Raw genomic sequence first — 25,899 nt, forward strand, 5'->3', positions numbered from 1 at the left:
GACATGAACAGGCAGTTCTCAGCCAAAGAAATCAAAACTATTAATAAGCACATGAAAAAGCGTTCTACATCTCTTATAATCAGAGAGCTGCAAATCAAAACAACTCTGAGGTATCACCTCACACCTAGCAGATTGGCTAACATGACAGCTATGGAAAGTAATGAATGCTGGAGCGGATGTGGCAAAGTGGGGACACTAATTCATTGCTGGTAGAGTTGTGAATTGATCCAGCCATTCTGGAGGGCAATTTGGAACTATGCCCAAAGGGTGATAAAAGACTGTCTGCCCTTTGATCCAGCCAGAGCACTGCTGGGCTTGTACCTCAAAGAGATAATAAGTAAAAAGACTTGTACAAGAATATTCATAGCTGCGCTCTTTGTGGTGGCCAAAAATTGGAAAAAGAGGGGATGCCCATCAATTGGGGAATGGCTGAACAAATTGTGGTATATGTTGGTGATGTAATACTATTGTGCTAAAAGGAATAATAAAGTAGAGGAATTCCATGGAGACTGGAACAACCTCCACGAAGTGATGCAGAGCGAGAGGAGCAGAACCAGGAAAACATTGTACACAGAGACTGATACATTGTGGTACAATTGAAGGTGATGGACTTCTCCATTAGTGGCAATGCAATGTCCCTGAACAATCTGCAGGGATCTAAAAAACACTATCCACAAGCAGAGGATAAACTGTGGGAGTAAAAACACCGATGAAAAGCAACTGCTTGACTATAGTGGTTGAGGGGATATGACTGAGGAGAGACTCTAAATGAACACTCTAATGCAAATACCAACAACAGGGAAATGGGTTCGAGTCAAGAACACATGTGATAACCAGTGGAATCGTGTGTCGGCTATGGGAGAGGGAAAGGTGGTGGGAGGTGTGGAGGGGAGGAAAAGAAAATGATCTTTGTTTCCAGTGAATAATGTTTGGTAATGACCAAATAAAATAATGTTTAAAATTTAAAAAAATAACTAAGGGATAAATTAATACAAGTATCTAAGAGCATGAATCTTTCCCAGATGGATAATTAAGTGATTATAAATCAAGATTTTAAAAAAACTGGCAGCTAGATGGCCCAGAGAATACAGTGTTGGATCTGGAATCAGAAAAACCTGGCATCAGATACTGGTTGAGTGACCCTGAATAAATCACTTAAGTTCTGTTTGCTTCAGTATCTTCATTTGTAAAATCTTTTGTAACATTAATATCTAAATCCCAGGATTGTTGTGAAGATTAAATAAAATAATTTAAAATGTTTTTATCAAAAGAAGACTAGCAGGTAGAAAAGCTTACTCAATTTATAAATGGCTCTAGGAAAGGAAAGTTTGCAAATGAGAGTAAAATTTTATATATTGTTTGGACATGACTCCATGTAGCCTCTCATTCACTGGCCACTAAAGTACCGAAAGGTAACCAACAAGATTTTATCACTGTAGACTGTGATTGTACACTGGCTCAATTTTTTTTTCTAAATAAAGTTAATGTATTTAACTCATTAACTTAGAATATTTTTTCCATGGTTCCATGATTCATGTTCTTTCTCTCCCCTCCTCCCAACCCCTCCAGGAACTGGCTCAATTTTATAATTAATGTTGGTCAACAATCCAAGACAAGGTAAGAAATATTCAGTGATTTCATGGCTTTGGACTAAAACATTTTTATGAGGGAAGTATACTTTATCCAATGTGCCAACAGGCTCTGTGTTATTTTACTCTTTTATTGGCATGTATACCTTTAAAATGATCAAGAAATTTGGGCTTTGGAGGCAAGCCTTGCCATTGATGTGATACACCTAACAAAATATTCCCTTATGCTTCATGCCAGAGGATAATCATCCCTTGAGCAGAGCCATACCCTGATAGCACAGTGGCATTTTCTCTAGCCTAATGAATGCAGCTAAAGTGGCCAGAGACCTCCAAGGTTTGAGTGAACTTAACAATTAAGTTCAAGTCTTGGAGGCAATTTCACTGGATATTGTGATGTTGTGTCACAAGAACATGATAGCCATAAGTTATTGACATAATTGTACTTTTTTGAGGACCCAAAGCCAGCAAAAGATCAGTTTATGAAAGCATCTCAGCATTCTCAAAGTTAATTGTTATTTGTAAAGACCTCATCCATTCTTCAAATGCTGATGTTCTTTGACTCTTTTGCCAAATTTGCCTATAAATCATTGTTTTTTAGTTTCACGTCTGCCATCTTTTTCAGAGCATCTATTGTCTTGGAAAGATCCTCTGTCATTTATTCCAAATCCATTAATATCTTATTAGTCTTACTAATTTCTTATTTGAGAATTCTGATACCCTTAATATTTTCCATCTTCATTTCCTATTTCTCTTCTGAACAATTCTGGAATTCCTTACTGTTCATACATTATTTATGAAGGAACCTGTCTTGCTTTCTTTTTCATTGGGGTTTTCAAGTAATTTGTCACAACATGGTACTTCTTCACCCTATGGGATCTTTCCTGCTTTTTCTCTTCATGTTTGCTTCCTTCTTTAATAATCTCTCTGTTGGTTATTCTACTTGGGAACTTAATATCTCCAACTAGGCTTTACTCCTTTGTCCTTCTTGCCACCTCTTGACTTCGAATGAGCTAGCATTGTATTATATGTACATGCTGTTTAACCTTCTCCCTAACAAACCCAAGTCCCTATGCTTTCTCCCATCTTTACCATCGGAGATGGGTGATTTCAGAGTTTTGGGAAGTTTGGTTATGGAGGTAACTTAGTGTCTCACTGGTACCTACCATGTATGAACTTTATCAGGAATGCCTGGAGCTGATTTGGGGTTCCTCCACCTTCCCTCTCAAGTTCTAATTTCTCTTCCTCCTGCCACACTTAAAAAAGAAATCAGTGAATGGAATCTTCTCCTCTCTTCCATTAAACAGTGGGTGTTGAGGGGGGGGATTCAAATGATGTTACTGCCAAAACAGGATAGAGCAAAAGAACTCATCAAACTAAATCTCCAAATGGAGTTGAGTGGTAACATGAATTCTTAACTCAGCCATGCTCTAAGCCCTGCAAATATTTTAGAAAATATTCTTATCACTTCCTCTTCTTCCCATGAATTTAATAATTATATGTCTGATATATTACTTGTTTATTTGGGGTGGTAAGTTCTTGTAGTTTTGTTGAAGCTTTAGTTTATTCCACTTTCTTCCACCATGTGACCTTGATCATTTTTCTTAAGGAATATTTCCTCCATGAATTGTAACAGTAAACTTGAGCTTTTATTGACTCTAGGTCTCTGATATGGAAATAGATACTTAAAAAACCCAAATATTCTTATGAAAAGCAAGCCACATGCAGTTACTTCAATAAAACCACCTGTTCAAAATCCTCACAGCCAAAGCAATTTGCCAGTTGACTGATTTTTTGACTTTTTGATTGATTAGTTTATTGTCAAGGAATATCTTTTTAGCTATTTACTCCAGTGCATCTTATTATATAATACATCATACTCTATATCCATAAATATATCTATTTTATATGTTTTTTTGTGTGAATACAGAGGGTCTGAGGTAAGATAAAAAAAGGACTTGAACTATTTAATGTTAATTTTACATCATTTTTAGAAATGGGATTAAAATACAAAAAGTACTCTATTCTTAAACCCTTTTGAACTTATTCACATTGAATAACCCCATTGAATATCATAAGCATGCAAATCCACAACTTTGCATCAACAAATAGATAGAAAGATTGCTTAGATTCATTTGTGTAGAGATTAAAGAGTAAAATACAATCAGAAAAAATATATACAAACTAGTTATAACCATGCAAATAATCATTTGTTATCACTTTTTAATTGTTTGGATATCATATATTAGAGATATCTAGGTGGTAAAATGAATAGAGCACTGAACCTACAGTCAGAAAGATCTGGTTTCAAATATGGCCACAGACTAGCTGTGTGACTGAGCAAATAATTTAAACTGTGCCTTAGTTTCCTTAACTATAAAATGGTGGAAAAATAGCACCTACCCATCAAGGTTGTTCTGAGGATCAAATGAGATATTTGCCCGGCATTTAACACAGTGACTGGCACTTTAAAATACTCAATAAATATATCTTTCTTTTATGATATTTATACTTTAATGGGTTTATATATTATCAGTTAGAATATTCCCTTTATAGTTTCTTATCCTTTGCAATGCTTAGCCATTTTCTTCCATAGTCTCTATAAATAATCTATCCAACACATCAGAGGTCTTCCTCTGGTTGGTGAAATATCTCCAGGATACCAATAAAGGAGTCAAGTTGTCTACCCACCAATATATTTATTCTTGCTCTGTGATTGGCCCACTTGGTGCCTGTCTTACATGTCCTTGATGATATAATTTATATCACATCTTGAATGCAAGTTATACTTAGTAATATGCCACAACCTCTTTATACACATTTTGCATTTTCCACTGCCCTTTCTGTCACCTGCAATTATATTTCCTCTGAAACTGTGGTATTCCATGATTCTCAACATATGGCATCACTGAGAGAATATAGGCAGTAAAGAGATGAGCTTTAATAACACAGCAATAATAATCTACTAGGATTATGCCTTAATAAAAGTAAAAGAAAATATGTATCTGTGCACAAATATTCATAACATTATTTGTAATAGCAAACACTGGAAATAATCTAGGTGTTCAATGATTAAGCAATCACTAAAAATTATGGCATACAAACATTTTTGAGATTTTTAAAAAGAAAAATATAGAGTATAAGTTTTGAAAGATTGATATGAAGTGGTAAAGAATAAAGAAATAAGAATCATAAAAACATGTTAATTATAACAACATTAATGACAATAGCAACAAGAATCTATAAAAACATATAGAATAAAAGAGTTCAAAAGGGAACAAAGATTAAAGCAGGATTCTTGTCTTAATATTTTACTACAATTAGCATATTGTAATTTTAACAAACTGTAAGTAATAGTTGAGTATTTAATGTACAATCATTTTTATTCTTTGTATATTTGAAATTTTGGTGTAATGTGGGTTTTTGTTAGTTTATCTTTTGCTTTGTTCCTATTGGTGACCTAAATTTAAAATAGGTAATATATTTAAATCTGAGAGGTCATCTTGTTTGATTCTTTTCAGTTACAAATAATGGAAATTAAGCTGGGGGAGATTAAGTAACTTGGCCAAATTAACTCAGATACTAAGTGGTAGAGATAGGAAACATATCCATATCCTCTGACCCCAAATTAGTTGTTTTTCCCACTATCTCTTGCATTACAAATAAACAAACAAATATAGATAGATAAATGAATGAATACATAGATTGACCACAAGGCAATAAAAATCACAATCTAAGCATGATAATAAAAGAAACTACTAAAAATTAACTAGTCAATAATTTGTAAATAATTTATAAATAATAGTCAAACATCAAATCTTAGGGACTGTAGATAATTTAATTAAATATGACAACAATGAGATAGAATATGAAAAACTTTGAAATGTAGTCAAAGAAGTCCTTTTGAGAAATTTTGTATCTCTAACCATCAACAAAAGAGAGATGAATAGATGGACAAAACTAAAACAATCTAGGAAACCAATAAAGCTTTTAAAACCCAAAGGAGAAATTATGAAAATCAAAGAAGAGATTAATAAATAAAGCAAAACATTCATTGAATTAAAAAACTAAGAATTTTTTTTTAAGAAACAATAAAACTATTAGCTAATTTCATTTTTTAAAGAGCAAACCAAATTTGTAGACTCAAAAAAATGTATAGGGAAAATTTTAAATAACTAAAGAAAGGTAGAATATTATTAGAAGCTCTCTTGCCCAACTATTTGTCAATAAAAAATTTTAAAATAAAATGTAAAAGGCACTTGCAAAATTATAAAATCCCTACATGAACAGATATGAAATAGAAAAAATTTTAAAGATTTTTTAACCTCAGAAATATTAAATAAGCTATCAGACCCCACATAGACACAAACAATCATAACCAAATAGATTTACAAGGAAATTTTTTAAATATTCAAGGAACATTTAATTGAAATATTAAGTAAATCATTTTCAAACATAACAAAATATGGTATTCTACAAACTCCTTTTAGGTACAAATGTGGTCTTGAGACCTAAACCAAGGAGATTAAAAATGCAGGGAGGGGGCAAACCTTTAGACCAATAGGCAGAATGATTATGGACAAAAAAATGATTTAATACGAGTATCAGCAAAGAGACTACAGAAATACATCACAAAAATTATATACCACAACCAAGTTGTATTTATGTCATGAATGAAGAGTTGGTTCAATATTAAGAATACTATCAGCATAGTTACTGAAATAAATAATCTCCCATCTGTGTCTTTCTATTTTTCATTACATTTATATGAAACATCGAGGTTTAGCAAATTACATTTATCTGGTTCTATAAGGCATTGTTGTTCAATCTTTTCAGTTATGTCTGACTCTCCATGAGACCATTTTTGGGTTTTCAGCTCATTTTACAAATGAGGATACTGAGGCAAATAGGGTTTTTTTAGATAGACTTTCCCGAGGGCAAACAACCAGAGTGTTTGTGGTCTAGTTTTAATTCAGTTTTCCTGATGCTAGACTGCACCATATCACTTCCCACTATAAGACTTACTCATTTGACCATTACAATAACCGTATGAAGTAGGTATTGCAGGTATTTGTTATCCCCTTTTTTCAAATGATGAAAATGAGGATAAATATGATGAAATGACTAGCCCGTGGTACCATACTTGTTAAGGGTTCAAAGATGAATTCCAGCCTCTCTTGATTCTAAATTCAACATTTGTCCACTACAATATACAATTATATATCTGATTATATTAAATCACATTATATGCAAATCAGACTTCTCGGGATGTCAGGCTCCACTACTCTTCCCAATTTAATCTCCCAAAGTTTCTTTGACACGTCATGAGAATATCAAATCTTGAAGTGGTAGATGACAGCCATGGCGGCCCCACTACCATTACTGGTCAGAACTGATGGCTATATGCCACCATGCTTGTGGTCCTGCTTATGTTCCCATCAGTTGTCCCAGAGAGATCTATATCAAGTAGCTTTATCTCCCTGAAAACTCTTTTCATCCTCAACTACTTTTCATTGTTTTATGACACAATAGTGTTGAGAATCTTTCATCTTGCTTGTCCATAATGTCTTATAAATAACCTGATACTTCATTTTTTTTATAAAAATAAACCCTCACCTTCCATCTTAGAATCAATACTGCTCATTGGTTCCAAGTCAGAAGAGTGGTAAGGGCTAGGCAAAGGGGGTTAAGTGACTTGCTCAGGGTCACACATCTGGGAAGTGTCTGAGGTAAAATTTGAATCTAGGACCTCCCATCTCTAGGCCTGGGTCTCAATCCACTAAGCTACCCAGCTGCTCCAAACTAAATAGGAATTATTTCCAGCTGCCAGACATCTCCTACAAGTTAAAATATCAAAAATCTACTGACAGAGGGTAGCTGGGTGGCTCAGTGGAAAGAACCAAGTCTAGAGATGGGAGGTTCTAGGTTCCAATCTGGTCTCAGGCACTTCCTAGAACAATTGTTAATTTTTATAATATATGCTACTTATTTGCCCATCTTTATATTATTTCTTCTACCTTATGACTAACTTTGACCTGTGTTTTAACCATTGGATAATTTGGTTGCAAATAAAACCTGATTCTGAAATGACCACTGTTGTTGTCTACCTGTTGGCATAATCAATTTTATTTTCTGTTATTATCAAATATTCATTACACTCAGCAAATCCTCATCTTCCTCTTCAAGCAATAAGCATTTATTAAGTACCTACTATATTCTAGGCAATATGCTGGGCCTTTCCAAAGAGAACCTCCTGAAAGACCAACTTTGAAAAGACTGCAGAGCAGCTCCTTTCCAGGTAGTAACGTTTGGAACATGCAAGAAGTTACCAATATAATGTTTGGCTATTTGAATTCTGCTGATTAAAACTACAGTTCTGTTCAATAAACCAAGAGAGAATTTTATTAGGGATTTTAAATTATATTAGCTTTTGTGGAATTTTCTAGCTCCATAAAAGCATGCAAATCCATAAACATTTATCCTATAAATTGAGCACATAATTCATAACTACCCTCTAAAGGCACAGATGCATATTCCTGTACATAGGATGGAAATAGATTACTTCTCCTCAGTCCAGTTGGAGGTATTTTGACAAGAACCCCACACAAAGGGTAGCATCTAAGCTCTCTAAGCGCCAAACAATTTGAACCTTTAGTCCAAAAAGAGTTAAAGGAAGAAAGAGGACAAGAAGGAGGGAACTAGATCTTTAGGACCTTCCTGCTTCTTATAGTTTAGTCAGGTTGCTCCTTTCTCGCTAAAGTCTATACCTTGTTACCCAGAACCTTCCTCGAGGTTATTACATTAAATGAACCCTCTTCCAGATCCACAATCTAAGCTGGTCAGAGAAAGATGGAGGGAAGATTCTCCTCTCATTCTCATTCTCATTCTCATTCTCTCTCTCTGTCTCTGTCTGTATGTGTGTCTGTCTGTCTGTCTGATTGCCTGTCTCTGTCTGTCTGTCTATCTGTCTCTCTGTCTGTCTGTCTGTCTCTCTCTCTCTCACACACACTCACACACACACCCCACATATTTCTGCTCCCTTTAGGAGAGAAGTTAATTTTAATTTTGAAACAAGAAACTCTAATCCTAACCATCAACAGAAAGTCATCTTCTAATTTCAGACTCGTGGTTTGTTGCACCTTTTACTAATAGCTATTTGTCTGACACAGGCTGAAAATCTGAGATTGGTGACCAGAAACTATAACTGAAGGCCAGGATGATGCATAAGATTAGAGATTAGGGGTGCCGTCTATACTACTCAAGAGAAATTCACGAACAGAGAAAAGAATCGAGCCACCTCTGAGGAATCCATTATGAACAAGCACCAAAATAGGCTAGATCAGATGAGAGGAAATGTGAAGAGAAACAGTCAAAAACTAGGTAGTAAAATCAAAACAAAAGTGATTTTTACAGATTCACTCTAAATTCTGGTGATTGTGGTGGTGGTTGCTATTGCTCTTCTTTCATTTTTGAAGAGGGGCAAAGACATCAGAGATGATGCCTTGATTTGTTCATGAACTGAACTTTCATGAATTGGACTTGAGAGAGTCGGGGTTGCACAAAACCCTCAGACTCACTCACTCTTCCAGAGTTCCACAGCAACACAAAAGTCAGGACAATTTGGTGGTGGCCCAGGACTCAGTGGATGATTTGGGTTATCTTCAGTGTCTGACCAAACTCCTAAGTATTCCACAGTGCCTGCTTCAGCAGCTGTTATGGCTATGGGAACAAATTGTTCTCATGGACCCATTCAGCCTTGGGAAGTCTTTACATACTTGGAGTAAACGTCCTCTTAATGGGGACTGCTTCACATCCTAAAGCTTCTCAGAGCCCCCGGTGAGAGCTGGGTGAAAAGTAGACACCAAAGGTATATGAGCAGCTCTGAAGGGGGGTCGGCAAGTACTCACACTAGAGGCGCTCATCCTCCTGGCACACTCCACACACCCCACTGTGGTTTAGATGAACAATCAACTGGTGCCTATCCTTAGTTTCCTTTTAGCCAAGAACTGATGTTTCTCACTTGGGTTGATCAGTTAAGCTTATTCTCGAAGCTTTCTGAAATTCTAAGCTATCTATTTGAAGATAGAGTATACTACTCGGAATTCTAAAACCCTGTCTTCATCTCCTTTATTTTATCTCTAGATGTCACAGTTAAGCAGTATATTATAATGAAAAGAATGTCAGGTCAGAAATTAGAGGAACTGAGTTCAATTCCCAACTCAAATACCTACTTGCTGTATGACCTTCAGCAAGACTACATTTTGGTTCCTCTACTTGAAGATGGGGAATGGGAAGGAGAAAAAGATTGACTAATAAAACCACTTTACTTCATCTACTTTTGCCCCAACTTGCCTTGCCTCTACTCAGATACCTTCTTCTCTTCCCCATACCACTCTATCACTTTTTTATGTTTTGTCTTCTTTTATTAAAATATGAATTCCATGAGACTAGGTATCACCTTATTTTCTTGGGGGGGGTTGTTTTTATCCCCAATACTAAGCACATTGTCTGGCACCCAGTAAATGCTCAATACATGTTCTATCTCTCTAACTATCAGGTGGCACTAGTGAGGCAAGAATGAACTATCATCCACTGAGTCAGAGAATCTGCTTGGGCATGATTGGACAATTTAGTCCTCCTTCCTTTGCATGATTAAGACTTCCCTAGAAGTTAATTCCCCTTCAGATGCCTAGCTCCATCTCCCCCTGAGTTAAGGGACCACACAACTACCTTCTTGAAGAGAGATAGAAAGATAGATAGATGGATGGATGGATAGATAGATGGATAGATAGATAGATGGATAGATAGATAGATAAATAGATAGATGGATGGATGGAAGAATGGATGGATAGATAGATAAATAGATAGATGGATGGATGGAAGAATAGATGGATGGATAGATAGACAGACAGATAGATGGATGGATGGATGGATGGAAGAATGTATAGATAGATAGATTTAAAAAATTCAGATCAATGAGCTAGTTGGTGTAGAAGCAATAGCAATTGGACATAGGGTTACAGCTAGTAAAACAAAATGGGACCAGAACTTTTTCGTTCTTTTGGGTAGCCTTGGGAGTATTATCCTTCTGGCTAATTGAATTTAATTTCTTTTTCCAGTCTCATAGCAATCTAAAAGTGTTCAATCAACAGTAATCATTTATTAATCACCATATGAGGCACTGTGCCAAGCACTGAAGATACAAAGTAAGACAAAGCACAGTCCCTTTTCTCAAAAACGTCACAATCTAATGAGGGAAACAGCCTGTAAACAACTATACAAATAAGACAGATAAATTAGGGATCATCAACTGAAGGAAGGCACTAGCATTAAGGAGTCCTAGTCCTGTTCCTACTTTGCTGTACTAGCTATTCCCCCATGTCCAGTTGCCTCTACTGATAGACCAAATATCTCATCTATCCAAAATGGAATTGTGTCTCTTCCTGTCATCTTAAATATACAAACTCTAAACCAAATAGGCTACAGTCCTTAGAATTCCTTTGATAAACAAATAAAACCTAGGACAGTATATAATTAGGATTTTGAACTCCAGGACTCTCTCTCCCTGCATTCCATATTCCTTCTCATGTTACATGCTAAGGTAGGGAGGATATAAGTTTTATGTAACTCTGCCCTCACATTCTCTTTTCCCCTGACTGCAGCTGGGAAAATCTGCTTTTACTCAGGCTTTTACTTTTGTCCTTTCATTTCTTTTACTTCAAGCAATTATTAATAAATCTTATAAAATATAATACTTGGAGTTATTGGATATTGATTTTAATCTTACAACAGGTGGGTAGTAAAGTGGATAGTTCACTGGACTCAGAATCAAGAAGCTCATCTTCCTGAGTTCAAATCTGACCTCAACCACTTATTAGCTGTGGGACCCTGGGTAAGTTACTTTCTCCCATTTAACTCAATTTTTTTTTCACATATAAAACAAGCTGAAGAAACAAATGGAGAACCACTGCAATATCTTTGCCAAGAAAATCCTAGATGGGATTACAAAGAGTCAAACATGACTGAAAAAAACAACTTAACAACAACAACAAATAAAACCTACATTGAAAGTAAAATATAAGAAAAAATAAGTTTGTGCACCTGGCTATTTTGACAAATAACAAGAAAAGGAGAATAAATTCTTTGGCTAGGAGATAAAAGAGATCATAGGAATAAATCCCAACTCTGGCTCATTCACACCATCCTGGGACTGTGGATTCCTGGCACTGCTTCTCTAGCTGGTATTCAATAAAGAATATTTACGGAGAAACTAAATGCTCTAGGAAATTCCACATTCACAAATAAAACTCATCACTAAATTATTTAAACTTTCAGGAGCAGCATGGGATTAGCCTCACCTCCAATGGACTCTCAAAGATTCTCTTTTAGCAACTGGTCCCAATTATGAGTGTCTCTCTGCATTTGATAACTTCCTCTTCTATCCTGCTTACTTTCCTCTTGGATTATCCTGCCCACCTACCTCTCTTGCAATATCAGGGTCAAAGAACTTTAGATACTCTTCTTTGAGGCCAAGTTTTGTGGTGGCCCCTTCGATCAAATGAGACTATGTAAATGTATATTTCTTGTCCAGTTCAGTCATGATCAATTCTTCATGGTACCATTTGGGATTTTCGTGGTAAAGACACTAGAGTGGCTTACAGTCAATCTCCTTCCCCACTTCATTTGACAGAAAAGGAAACTGAGGCAAATAGGGTTAAGTGATTCACACAAGGTCACATAGCTAGTAAGTGTCTGGGGTTAAATTTGAATTCCTGGTACTCTACCTAACTACCTTAAGTGTGTATATGTGTGCTGTGTATATGTATATGAGTATGTATGTATATAGTATACATGTACATACACATGCATTTATGTATGCATATATATATACTACACAAATATATGCATATATAGAGAGAACACTTTGAAAGGGGTATATATAAATGTGAGTTGTTTGTGGCTTTCTGTTTGTAGTTTGTTGATTGTGTTTTGTTGTTAATTTGTGGTTTGGTGGTGGTAGTGATGGTGGAGTTAGTATTGGTGGACACTAGTGGCGAAGAATTGCCCACCAGCAGACAGTTCTCTTTTTTTCCCTTGCTCTATGGCCAAGTTTTTTGAGCCTCTAAGGTTCTTTCCAGCTACAAATCTGTGTGTCTATAATAATACCATAAAACAAAATGGGAATGTGATTTTCTATATGGCAGATGTTTCACAAGTGTCTGGGGCATAGTCCCTTTGACATAATCAGTTTAGAGAAAATTAAGACAACCTGCCTTTACCAAGGTAAATTCCTTTTGAGTGGGATTTCTTATTTTTCCCTTGATATCATCTTTAACTCCTAGCAGAGTATCTGGCATCTAGCAAGTCTTAATAAGTATTTTTCTATCAATTGGTTGTTCTTGATCAAGGAGGAAGAATGCTGCAGTAAAGTAGACCAATTAGGGCTATAACTCACCATAATGACATTGGCTCCAAGGTGGTATCTCCAATCCTCCTTGTAGCAGTTCACCCACTTTTGGGAGGTATTTCTCCTTTAGCCATCTTCAAATTCCTTCAGGGGTCCAAGAACTCATCTTAATCCTGATTTTTTATCTATGAGACTTCTAATAATTGGGGTGGGGGAAATCCATTTCATCTCTTGCTTCAGAACATTATGTATAGTTTATGATCCTGAGATCCCAGAGCTCTGATTTAAGGATGATCATCTAACATCTGTTTAATTTTAAAGTTTACGTGGAGGCTTTTTGAAATCCCTGAGAGTTTTTCAACTTTTTCTCTTCTCTCAAACACCAAGTAGATGAAGAAAATTAATTTCCTGTATAAAAATTCAAGATGACAGAAAGCCAAAGGTTAAATCTATTTACAAAGAAAGTCATTGCCAACATTTAGGAAATCCCACTTTTATTTGAAATATTCAGTGATGTACCTGGCTTCCAGTGTCCTCATGGCTCTTTACTATAAAGACTTTATGTCCAATAAACAGCTCTTTAGAAAAAATTTTTCACATTGATTTTTCCCCAATGCACCATGATCTGTTGGCAGATTGACCAGTAGTTTGTTTTAATAAAATGACAAACCTGTGGCATTTTACATTTCCCCACCCTCTAGGGTTTTCCTGAGAGCACTTTGAGTCCAGAACCACAACTCTTGCCTCTAAAGCTCCATGTGACTCTTGAGAGATCTCCTTATATCTCTAATAGCATACATATGTCTGGGGCTTGACTCTCATTCTGCCTGTCTAGGAACAAGCCAAAAACTGATCACTGATGTTTCCACTTCCAGCTGAACCCATATATATCTAACTAGAAAAAAAGACGACTCGGGAAATCTATTCAGCAATCTGAAAACAAGTGGGATATTTTCCCCTTGTTTCTTGGTTCCCTTTATCAGTAAGGCTGTGATCCTCCTCACTACCATGCACTCCAATTAAAATAGAAAGTAGAAGCTTGATTCTTTTTTTTTACTTGAAATTTTCATTTAATTAATAATTTAGAGACTTGATTCTTAATGGAATGGAAAAGGCAGGGGAGGAGATGGACAACAGAAAAGCTAAGACTATTTATTTGGGCTAATTCTGTACCTGCTGTGAACAGTTATCATTCCTTAGAGTTAACAAACTAAGAATATTTAGACATTTAGAGCAAAATCCAGTTTCTGGTCAAAATTGGAAAATCTAAGATACCTTCTTGGATTTTTGCAAGACAATTTTAAGATTTAGATAATAATATGAAATGTGTCAGCTTAGCATTCATAGAAATGCCAAAGAAAATGCTAAATGGAAGAATAAGTAGAGAATAACATGGGTATCTGACCACAAGCAAAAGAAAGAAATTTGCCTGTTGCCCTCAAAACTCCTTTGATATCATCTAGTTCTAAATAGTAGGAATGAATACACTCCAGCATTCAACTCTACAACTCTGATCTGTGTATGAGTTAGATTTTTGTAAATGTTTCAGGGGATAAAGGTATTATTGAGTTGTTTGTTACAGGCAGCAGCTCTAACACATATTCTGGTCAAACCTACCAAAGACCCTTTATTTCAAAAGGGAACTTTGTGCTCTAATAGCTGAGAGACTCCCAGTTGATTTTTACTCACCTCATAGCAAACTGAACAATTTATTATAAAATCTCTTTGCATGATCCCCATCAGACTTCTCAAAGAGAGAAAATTCTTTCCAACTTACAGGGTGGGAAGTTAAAATAAATTCTTCATATTTCATTCATATTTTTATCTAAAAGTGTTCATTTCAGATATCTACATCTAAAATATCTGATTCTAAAAATAGTTCATTTTACAAATCATAATAGAAAGATATAAAAGATAGAAGTCTGGCCTTAGAGCCAACAAGCCATGAGTTTGAGCCTCTGCTCTGACATATATTGGGCAATCAAATCACTTAACTCTCAGTGATCTTGGTAACTCTCTAAGGTGTTGACTTTCATTTGTTGAAGGAAATCCTTCATCTAGGAATTCCTTATGTTGATGAAAGCACCTACTTGTTCCTATCTCTATTTAATAAATAATAATAATAGTTGACATTTATGTAATAGTTTAAGGTTCAAAAACATTTTATATACATTGTCTCGCTTGATAGAACAACCCCAACTTCCATGACTGGAATGTTCTCCTTATTCATGTCCACCTCCTGGTTTCCTTTTCTTCCCTCAAGAACCAGATAAAATCCCACCTTTATTGGAATTGTTTCCCCATTTTCCATATTATAGTTTATTGTCTCCTCTGCTTATTACCTCTAATTTTTCCTGTATAAGACTTGTTTGTACAGTTATTTGCATGCTGTCTCCCCAATTTTATTTGTGAACTCTTTGCGGAAAGGAACTATCTTTTCCTTTTCCCTGTATCCCCAACAGCACTTAATGAATGTTTATTGTCTGATGGCTGCCAGACCAACAACTCTGTGATGTATAGAATTATTCCTATTTTATATATAAGGAAATTGAGGTGAAATTATATGGCTCCCCTATGTTCACACAATAACTGGAGTTCAAACCCATCTCTCCTAATTCCATTCCATCGACCCTGAAGAATATGTTTCACATAATGGGATGGTTCAAATATGGTTTGACATTTAATGACAAGATTTATTAGTCCAGAAACTGACTCTTGAACTTGTCACATAACTTACTTCATCAATTCTGATGCATTCATTATCTCACTGATGAGGCCACTCTTGTTTTATTTTTTTTTTAACTCTGACCTTCCATCTTGGAATCAGTATTGTGTATTGATTCCAAGGCAGAAGAGCAGTAAGGGCTAGGAAATGAGGGTTAAGTGACTTGTCGAGGGTCACACAGCTGGGAAGTGTCTGAGGCCAGATTTGAACCCAGGACTCCCCATCTCTAGACCTGGCTCTCAATCCACTGAGCTACCCAGCTGTTCCCACACTCAATTTACTTATAAGTACCTCAACCCATTTGCTGTCTGCAAATCTGCTAAAGAGAACTTAAAAGGAGAGACCATTCTTAAGTTTGTTTGATCAAAAAACAAAAGAAAAAATAGTCTTGTGATTATCTCTTTCAATGGCTATATAAATTTCAACGTATATACATAGCTATTAACTGATCAGCTCCTGTAAGAGGGGTCAGAGTTTGATGGGATCCCAAGAGACTATAATTCAGAACACAATATCAAGATTTGAATTGAAATTTTCTAATAATAAAATAACCAACATTTATATAATACTTTAAATTTGCAAAATGCTTTACAAGTATTAATTCATTTGATTCTCACAACAACCCTGAGAGATAGGTACTATTATTCTCTCCATTTCCCAGATAAGGAGATTGAGTCATGTAAAAATTAATAACTTGCCCAAGGTCACAGAACTAGTCTTATCTGAGACCAAATTTGAACCTAGGTCTCCTTAACTCCAGATCAGAGCTCCTTTTTCTATGCCATCTAGGGGCCCTCATAGTCCCAAATTCTGATAATCCTTTTTTAAAAAGTAAACATGAAGACCATTATCAGAGAACTCCAATGCTCCACAGAACACTGCACTTACAAATAAAACCTACTTTAACTAAATCATCTAAACTTTCAGGAGGAAGCCACTAAATTTGATCAGTTACTCAGCTTTGGGAGAGTTAATTATTTATGAAACTCTAGTCTTCCTGAGACAAATTAAAAAGCAACACAGATTCAGAGCAAGGAAAATTATCTCTGCTTCCCTTTTCCTCAGTCTAGGATGTATAATTATCTCTTCTATTGATAGAGATGAGAAATTAGCTAGTTTTGAAACCAAGAAAGGATGGAAATATATATATATATATTTCTATTTTCTTGAAGACCAATGGATTAGAGTCATTAATTATTTATATTCAGTATTTGAGAAGAATCTTTAGGAAAAATGTTATGGTTTCTTTCTTTTAAAGGATCAATGAGTAGGGAAATCCTTAGGTCAATTAATAGTGTTTGATAACTGGAGAATAGTTAACGAAATTATGGAACATGAACATAAAATATTACTGTGCTGCAAGAAAAAATACATATAATGAATGCAGAGGATCATGGGAAGATTTACATGAACTGACAGAATAAAGAGCCTATAAAAAAAGTATACACCCCTATAATAATGCAATAAATCAAGCCTACTTTGTACCAGGAACTATGCTAAGTTCTGAGGATACAAAAAGAGACAAAAAAAAAGTCCAGCCCTCAAGGAGTTCATAAACTAATGTAGAGAACATACCAAGAAACATGTGCAAATAAGTTATATATGTATGTATATATATACAGGATAAATAGGAAAGAATTAAAAGAGGGAAAGTCCTAGAATAAGGAGGGGTTAAGGAAAGATTTGAGTTGGGACTTAAGGGAAGCCAGTGAAGTCAGTAAATAGTTGCAGAGGAGGAGGAAGAGTGTTCTAGTCATGGAGGGCAGCCAAAAAGAGAAAACAACCACAAAACAAAACTGAATGTTGCAAAAAATTAAAAAGAAAAAATATGAGGAAATACGTCTACCCCACCCCCTTTGTAGAGGTAGAACACTCATGAATGTGATACATTGCATGTATTTTCAGATATTTTGGTTCATTGATTAGTTTTTCTATTTTTTCTCAGGCTTTCTTTTGAAATATTATTTGTTATATGGGATGGCTCTCTGGAAGAGAAAGAGAAAAAGGATACTGGGGAAATTTTTGGCAATATAAAAAAGATATTAAAATTTATTAGAAAAATAAAATTGCTAGTCTATGCTAGGGAAATGGAGGGGGTAGACAGTAGTGTGCACCTTTCTTCTAGGGACTCAGGGCAGTATATACTCAATAGAAAGGAGCAAGATAATCTGCATTTTTTTTAAAATTAACTTCCAGGTACTGTAACTTTAAAAGCTTTATGTTAGGAACAGCTCAGTAGCTCAGTGGATAGAGTCATGCCCAGAAATCTGGGTTCAAATGTGGCCTCAAATACTTCCTACCTGTATGACCCAGAGCAAGTTACCTAACTCCAAATGCCTAGCTCTTTCCACTCTTGTATTTTGAAACTTTTACTTGATATCAATTCAAAGGAGGAAGGCAAGGTTGGTTTTTTTGTTTTTGTTTTTTTTTTTTAAGTCCATTTTAGCAAGACAGAAACCATAGATTCATTGATTTCTTCCTGGAGAGACCTTAGACATTATTTAGTCCAACTGTTTCATTTTATATGAGGAACTGAGGTTGAAAGACTTTTTGAAACTTGCCCAGAGGCACACAATTAGTAAATGTCTGAGGGGAGATATTCCTGACTCCAAATTCAAATACTATTCACCATACTATAGAAGAAGTTCCCAAAGACAAGAAATATCAAATTGAAGTCGCATATGAACAAGGTACAAAGACGGGCAGCTACCCATCCACTCTCCTAGTAAAATTAGCTACTTTGAATGGAGCCACTATAATAAGTCTCCAGCTGTTGTAATATTCTGAACGAGCAACCCTATGAACTAAGTTCATTTAACATTTATATAAAAATATAAATTGAAAGGAAGTCTAATTAAAAAACAATTAGAGGACATTTCTAGGCACCATCCAAGAGGTTTGTTAATTGTCCTATTAGATCAAAAGAGTAGAGAATTGCAGACAAAAACTATTTTTATTAACAAAAATTTTAAATAATGTTCTTACTTTTTTACGTTTCACAATTGGTGATATTGGTCTGCAAAGGAAAGGTGGTCCATAAAAGGAAAAGAAATCCCATACCTTGATCTCAAGCAGCCAAGAGCTTTGTTGTTCATTACTGGCCTCTGAATTATACTGAAATCTGAGCTGCCATTTTGACTCTCATCACTGATATTCACCAAGCCCCACATGGGCAGACTAAGCAGATGGTGCCTCAGAATCAACCTCAGATGGTACAGGTGGAGCAAGTTAGGGCCATATCTTCCTGGAAACCATTTCCCTTTCACTTTTCCATAAAGATCCAGGTGCTCCTTCTATGTTGTTACATGTCAAAGAACTGAATCATTCCAAATAATTTCCATTCCTTTCCTCACCATCTGTATCTGATACACTGGCAAGATATACTAGTTGCCAACAGGCATATGTTGTCATCATCATGTCATCCTCATTGTCTTCTTCAGATAGACAGGAAAACAGAAGTATTTACTGGATGTAGTTCATGGCACCTTGCTCAGCTCCCGCTGTACAAATGTGCTATGTTGTTCCCACTCTCTGAAAAGGTTGCACTCTAAGAGATACCATAAAGAACAGCAAACAAAGAGTAAGTAACACTTATGTAAGCCTATAGGGGGAACTTAGATGCACTTAAATGGATCTTTGATTTCATGGGTATGTCCTCCCTCTACCAATACAGGCTGTATCTTTCCCATGCCTTCACATCTTGTGTGATTCTTGGTCCATATTTAATATAAAGCATCCAAAAATGATCCACTTTAGTAGGGATCTTCATTTTATCCATTTAATATCTCAGGAGCTACTGGTACTATGGAGATAGAATCATAAAAGCCTAGATTGAATCTCTGAAGTTCATTATGTATGTGCCTTGGAGATGATTATTTAATATTATTGGTCATCAGTTTCATTTATAAAGTTTAAAGGTTGGACTAAAACAAATGCCAAAAATTAGTTTTACATTAGCAAAAAATAAAATGTTACTGAAAATGTTAAATTAAAAAAAAGAAAGTTGCATTAGGTGGTTGTGGAGGTCTTTTTTATCTCTTACATTTTATAGATAAGAACATCATACATTATTTATAGCATTTTTTTAAATTTGTAAAGACTTTTCCAAATATTATCTCAACAAATCCTTACTACAACCCTAGGAGGTAAGTGCTACTATTATCTCCAAGATAAATGGAGATTAAGTGGCTTGCTGAGAGTGCCACAATTAATAGGTGTCTGAGGTAGGATTCTAATTCAATTCTCTCTGACTTCCTAGACAGTGGGATAGAATCCCTCATTATCCTCTCTGCCATCTTACTTCTTGGTAGCAATTAAAGTGTCTAGTAATAAAGCCTGGGGCTGATGAGATTGCCAAGAGAGAAAGTATTGAATGAGAGGAGAAGAGGCCCAGGACAAAGTTTGGAAATAGTCATACCTGTAACTTCACAAATAAGGCAAGAGCAGACTCAGAGAGAAGAGAGTAATCAAGAGGAAAGAATAGTCAACAAGTCAAATATAACCTCTTAAGAAGGATGAAGACTAAGAAAAGACATTATATCCTGGCTATGGGATATCAAAGATGGGTTGTCCTCCATGCCCAGAATGCTCTCTCTTCTCATCTTTACCTCCTGACTTCTTTGGCTTTCTTCAAGTCCCAGTTAAAATCCTACTTTAGAGAGGAAACATTTCTTGATCTTTTTAAAGTAAATTGTTCCTTTTTCTCATATCACCATAAGTATCCCAAGTATCCCTCTTCTCCTTCTTCCTAAAGAGCCATTCCATATGAGAAATGGCAATTTTTAGAAAAGAAAAACAATCAGCACAACTGATTTCTACATGAAAAAAAGTTCAAAACATGTACATTATATAACAACATCTCAGGCTTTCCCATCTCCATGAAGGGGTGGGTTGGGGGTATCTTTTCATATTGCTTTATTTGAATCCTACTTGAGCTTTTTAATTTTTGTTTAGTCATGATTTTTGTTGTGTAGTTATTCTTTCCATTTAAATTATAGAAATTGTGGTTGTTTTATTGGCTCTACTTACTTTATTCTATATCAGTTTGTAGTAATCTTTCCATGATTCTTCTTCTGTGTATCCTTTCTTACAGTATAATATTACATTACCTTCATGTACACCAATTTGTTTAGCTCTTTCCCAATTAATGAATATCTCTTTTGTTTCTAATTCTTAGCTATCACAAAAAGTCCTACTATAAATATTTTTTTGAGTATACAGGGACTTTATCCTTGGAGTATAGGTTAGTAATGGATTCTCTGGTTCAAAGGAACTTGACATTTTAGTCACTTTATTTGCATAATTCCAAATTACTTTCCAAAATGGTAGTACCATTTCATAGCTCTAAAATAATGTTAGCGTTCCTATCCTTCTACCACCCTTCCAACATTGACTGTTGTCATTTTTGCCAATTTGTAGGAGGTGATATTGAACCTCAGAGTTGTTGGTTTTCATTTTTCTTATTATTAATGATTTGGAGAATTCTTTATAGTTCTTTTGGGAACTGCTTGTTTATATCCTTTGACCACACATATTTTTATCTTGCAGAATGGCTTCCAAAAGCTCTTAATTCTAGCATAGCAGGAAGCATAGGGATATTGGTGTGTGGCTAGAAAAGAGGTGAAATAAACATCTCTAATGTGTTCTCCCCCAATACTTCTCCAAGGGAGACTTTAATTCCTGACAAAAGGGGAAGTAAGAGTTTAGGGACAGAGACTAACATTCTGTTCTCCTCAGAGAGAAGGGATATATAGGACTAGAATTATACCTGTCAAATCCCTTAAATATAATGGGGGGGGGGGAGGTTGAGATTTTCAGTTTCAATTTAACTTCTGATAGCTGTTTATAAATGTAGAGGAGGACTCCAAGCTTTATATCCAAGGCTTGTAATAATTTCCCATCAAATACCAGTTCCATAATCCACACACATGGTGAGAAGAAAAAAAAAACTCATTTTTTTTTCAAATCAATAAGAAAACAAGACATTAGAGGCAGTATACTGGGGATAATATATGCCAATCTTTTCCTTCAGCAACCTGAAGTGGTTTTGCCATCTTCCCTCTCCTCTCTCAGAACTGGAAGCCAGAAATACCCAAAGCACCTACTGGTCCCAAATTGCTGAAAAAGACTTCTAAACAAAAATAGAGCAGATTTCCTCTCTCTCTAATGCTCACCAACCCTACTCCATCCTTAACAAAAGTACAGAAATGATTTATATTAATGAGGAGAGAATCCTATAAGAATGGATTTTTGATATAAGGATTCAGAAATACCTTCCCTCTATTGATTATTTCCTGTCTATTTTGCATCTAGCTCATCTGCAAATAGTTATTTATATACACAGAGTTAGTGACCAAGCCAGGATTTGAGCTAAGTCCTCTTCCTCCAAATCTTGTTGTTGTCCAGATATTTCAGCCACATCCTACTCTTTGTGACTCTATTTGCAGTTTTCTTGGTAACGATACTGGAATAACTTGACATTTGGGTCACACAGCTAGTATCTGAGTTCAAATTTGAACTCAAGTCTATCTGACTCCAGACCCAGCACTCTATCCCCTGAGCCACCTAGCTACCTTCTCCTCAAGGGGAGGGATTATCTTTTGCCTTTCTTTATATGGCCAGCACTTAACCCAGGTCCTAGAAGACAGCAAGTGTTTAATAAATTCATGTAGACTGTCTGACTAATGACTAAGAGATCATTGTTAACTTTGTAGAAAGTAGTTTTAGTTGAGCAGTGAGATCAACAGCCAGACTACAATGAGCTGAGGAGTAAATAAGAGGAGAGAAAGTTGAGGTAATAAACATGGACATTTTTTCTAGGTCCTTGAAAGAGATCAAGAAAGGTGCATTAGACAATGTCTGGAAGAGATTCTAGTGAAGGTTTTTCAGGCTGGTAAAACTTGGTGGGTAGATGGAAAGTTCCCAACACTCATGAAATCATGGGTCTGGTCAAGAAAAGAAAGAAAATCATTATAATAATGACTCTAAAAGTAACAAATCTAATTGAGGGCAAAGGACATACTCACATGGACTGTTATTCATAAATTGCTTTACATTATTACTTAAGTGTCAAAATGTGGGGTGTTGCCAATAAGTATTATAATAATAACTGGTGTTTATACGACAAATATATGTCATGGGTAGTGCTGTCTTCATGAAGGTTTCATGAAGAATACGGATTTGGACCTAGACTTTTAAAAATGGGTGGATAAAAATCAGAGCAGAAAAAGGAAGACAAAGGATAGAGAGTGACAGCCTCACTTTTGGGGACTCCAAATTTTCCTTTGTTCCACAGGATTTTGCTTTCAAGCAACTCTCAGACTGACCCTTGTGCCAGACTGAACAATAAGCACACAAGCCTCCTGGATAGGAGGGGCATCAAATTTTAAGTATACCCTTTTTGTCTTCTTAGTTTAGACTGCTCCCAGTTACTCTAGTATTGGGTTAAAGTCTCTTTCCCAAACCCCTATGTAACCAAGCAGTTGTGGTTGCATTCCTTCGAGTATAAATAGAGCAATAAGTTCTTTAGTTCCACAGATAATTCTCATTCATTGTTCATTTTCTTGGACTCCTTGTTCACAGAACCTCAGAGCTAAGTCTAGTGTGTGTATGTGCCTCTGGGTGGTGGCCATAAGAGCATTGTCTTTCCTGTCCTGATTAAAGACTTTTTCTTTATAACTGCTTTGGTGGTTCTGTGTTTTTCCAGGTTTACAAGTATAAAACATGAGTAGGAAGAAGAAAATCCAGCCTGATGAGGAATCAACAGATACTTGTCTAGGTAGATCAGACATACTGTTTAGAAAAAGAGTGGAAAGTATCATTAATGAGTAGGAAAGGGCCAGATTATACAAGGCTCTAAATGTAAGTTGAAGAATGTTAAATGATTGTTGAATGAATGAATGAATGAATGAATGAATGAATGAATGAATGAATGAAGGTTGAATTTCAATGGAGAATCATTTAGATTTTCAATGCAAGCAAGAGTCAGTTAATGTGTTTAAATTATTTAACTATCCAGGGTCATATGTGGTCTTACCATGTAACTGCGGCCTCTGAACAGAGATCCATTGTCTATTATTTAGTAGTCTTCCTCTCTGGGACATCTTGTTAGAGCATTTAGGCTATCTTTTTAATTTAAACCTTCCTAGAAAGTGAAGGGAGGGAGAGAGAGAGAGACAGACAGACAGACATAGAAACACAGATATAGAAAGAAACAGAGACATACGAAGAGAGAGACAGAGAGATAGAGAGGAAGGGAGGGAAAGAAGGAAGGGAGGAAGGAAGGAAGGAAGGAAGGAAGGAAGGAAGGAAGGAAGGAGGAAGGAAGGAAGGAAGGAAGGAAGGAAGGAAGGAAGGAAGGAAGGAAGGAAGGAAGGAAGGAAGGAAGGAAGGAAGGAAGTTAGGAAGGAAGGAATGGAGGGAGGGAGGGAGGGAAGGAGGAAGAGAGGAAGAGAGGGAAGGGAGGAAGGGAGGGAGGAAGGAAGGAAGGAAGGAAGGAAGGAAGGAAGGAAGGAAGGAAGGAAGGAAGGAAGGAAGGAAGAAGGAAGGAAGGAAGGAAGGAAGGAAGGAAGGAGGCAGTTTTGCTGTTGCTAGCAAAAGAATTGTCATGCAAGGCCATGAGAAGCAAGGATATTAGCAAGAACCTTATAGGACTATGACATCTCTCTCTCTCTCTCTCTCCTCTCTCCCCTGTCTATTTGTCTGTCTTTGTCTGTCTGTCTGTCTCTGTCTGTCTGCCTATCTCTTTGTCTCTGTGTCTTTCTCTCCCTCTAGATAGACAAAGATAAAAATATTTGCCCAGGAAAAAGGAAAAAGGGCAGAGAATATTTTATTATAGGATATTGCTTTGACTTAATCTGCCTGTTTTCTTTGAGAATTTTAAGAGAAAAGCAATGTAATTTGTATTTCCTTTCTTATTGGCACATTATAGTCAATAGCTGAGAAAAGGAATAGAAGGTGGTAAAGCAAAGAGGGAGAAAGCTTTTGAATAAAATTTTAAAGAACTTCCTGAAATTGAAAATGTTTAACTTGGCATCTGACTGATTTCTGCAGTGATACAGTAAAAAAGAGACTAACTTTGAAATCAGAGGACCTGGGTTCAGGTCCTGCCTCTATTACTACCTATGTGATACCTATGTGATATTGGACAAGTCACAACCTCTGGGACTCAGTTTCCCCATCTGTAAAATGACGAGATTGGACCAGATGACTGCTATGGTACCTTCCAGCTCTAAATCTAAGTCTAAAATGATCTTGTGATTTTTTAAATAAGTTATTATAAACCATTTTGTTAATTACATGTTTCAAACACTATTTTTCTATATGTCTATCCCTCTCCTCTCAAATCCTTCCCTCACTATGTACATATAATAGAAGTCAGATTGCTTTGATAGAGTCTTTCCTTTCCAAGCCTCACACAGTGCTTCCCTGTTGATAACAAGACTAGATATGGTTGTAAAAACAATCTACTTCTTTTCACTTAAGGAAAAGCTTTGTGTCATGCTCCACTACTTTTATTGAGCCTTAATCAATACTCACTCTCTCTGTCTAGACGTTCTATTATCGAGGGCAGAAAATGTAGCGGGGCTGCTTGGAGGAACATTTACTTGAGTGAGAATCATTACAAGATACAGCATAACACAATCCAAAGGTGAAAACAGACTAGGAGTTAAATGGAGGAAATCACACAACTAGGCTTTCTGGGTCCACTACAAATTTTTTTCTATATGGGCCTACACTGCTGCATGGCAATTCTTTTATTTTTCCCTAATTGATTATCACACTCTAAGTAGTGAGTGTTCCAAACATGCTTTTCTTTCACCAAGCTTTGTCCTCTGTCTCCTGCTTCTCACTCTCAGTGGAGGATCTTGCCTCCTACTTTATTGGGTAAAAGAGATAAATGTAACTCCCTCTTCACCATCCTTTTATTCCTCAACAGGCAATTCTCTTCTTCTTTGAGTCATTCTCTGACAAAGAGGGCGACTCCCTGAGGCTAAATTCTCAAATTGTATATAACTGTGCCCCCTAAATCTCCTGAGCACAACCTCAAATACCTTTCCTTTAGCCTTCTAATCTTGAATCCCTATTAAATTCTTGGCTTTTCCCCTACTACCTCCACATATGCCCAAGTCTTCCTCATCAGTAAAAAAATAAAAATCACTTGCATCTCCCATCTCCTCAAA

The 25,899-nt window shown here is 36.0% G+C and overlaps 1 long non-coding RNA gene across 1 annotated transcript in view; it reads right to left on the reverse strand.

Annotated features, from left to right (window-relative positions):
• Window positions 1-333: 333 nt before the first annotated feature.
• LOC107649573 (uncharacterized) overlaps window positions 334-25,899 on the reverse strand; it is a 38,834-nt gene continuing 13,268 nt past the window's right edge. The window contains exons 4-6 of the long non-coding RNA XR_008913648.1: window positions 13,513-19,265; window positions 13,042-13,401; window positions 334-2,842 (exon numbers count right to left, since the gene is read on the reverse strand). This is a non-coding gene — a long non-coding RNA (uncharacterized LOC107649573). The remainder of the gene's footprint in view (window positions 2,843-13,041; window positions 13,402-13,512; window positions 19,266-25,899) is intronic.

This window comes from Monodelphis domestica, chromosome 7 (assembly GCF_027887165.1).
Source record: "Monodelphis domestica isolate mMonDom1 chromosome 7, mMonDom1.pri, whole genome shotgun sequence".
Classification (NCBI taxonomy): domain Eukaryota; kingdom Metazoa; phylum Chordata; class Mammalia; order Didelphimorphia; family Didelphidae; genus Monodelphis; species Monodelphis domestica.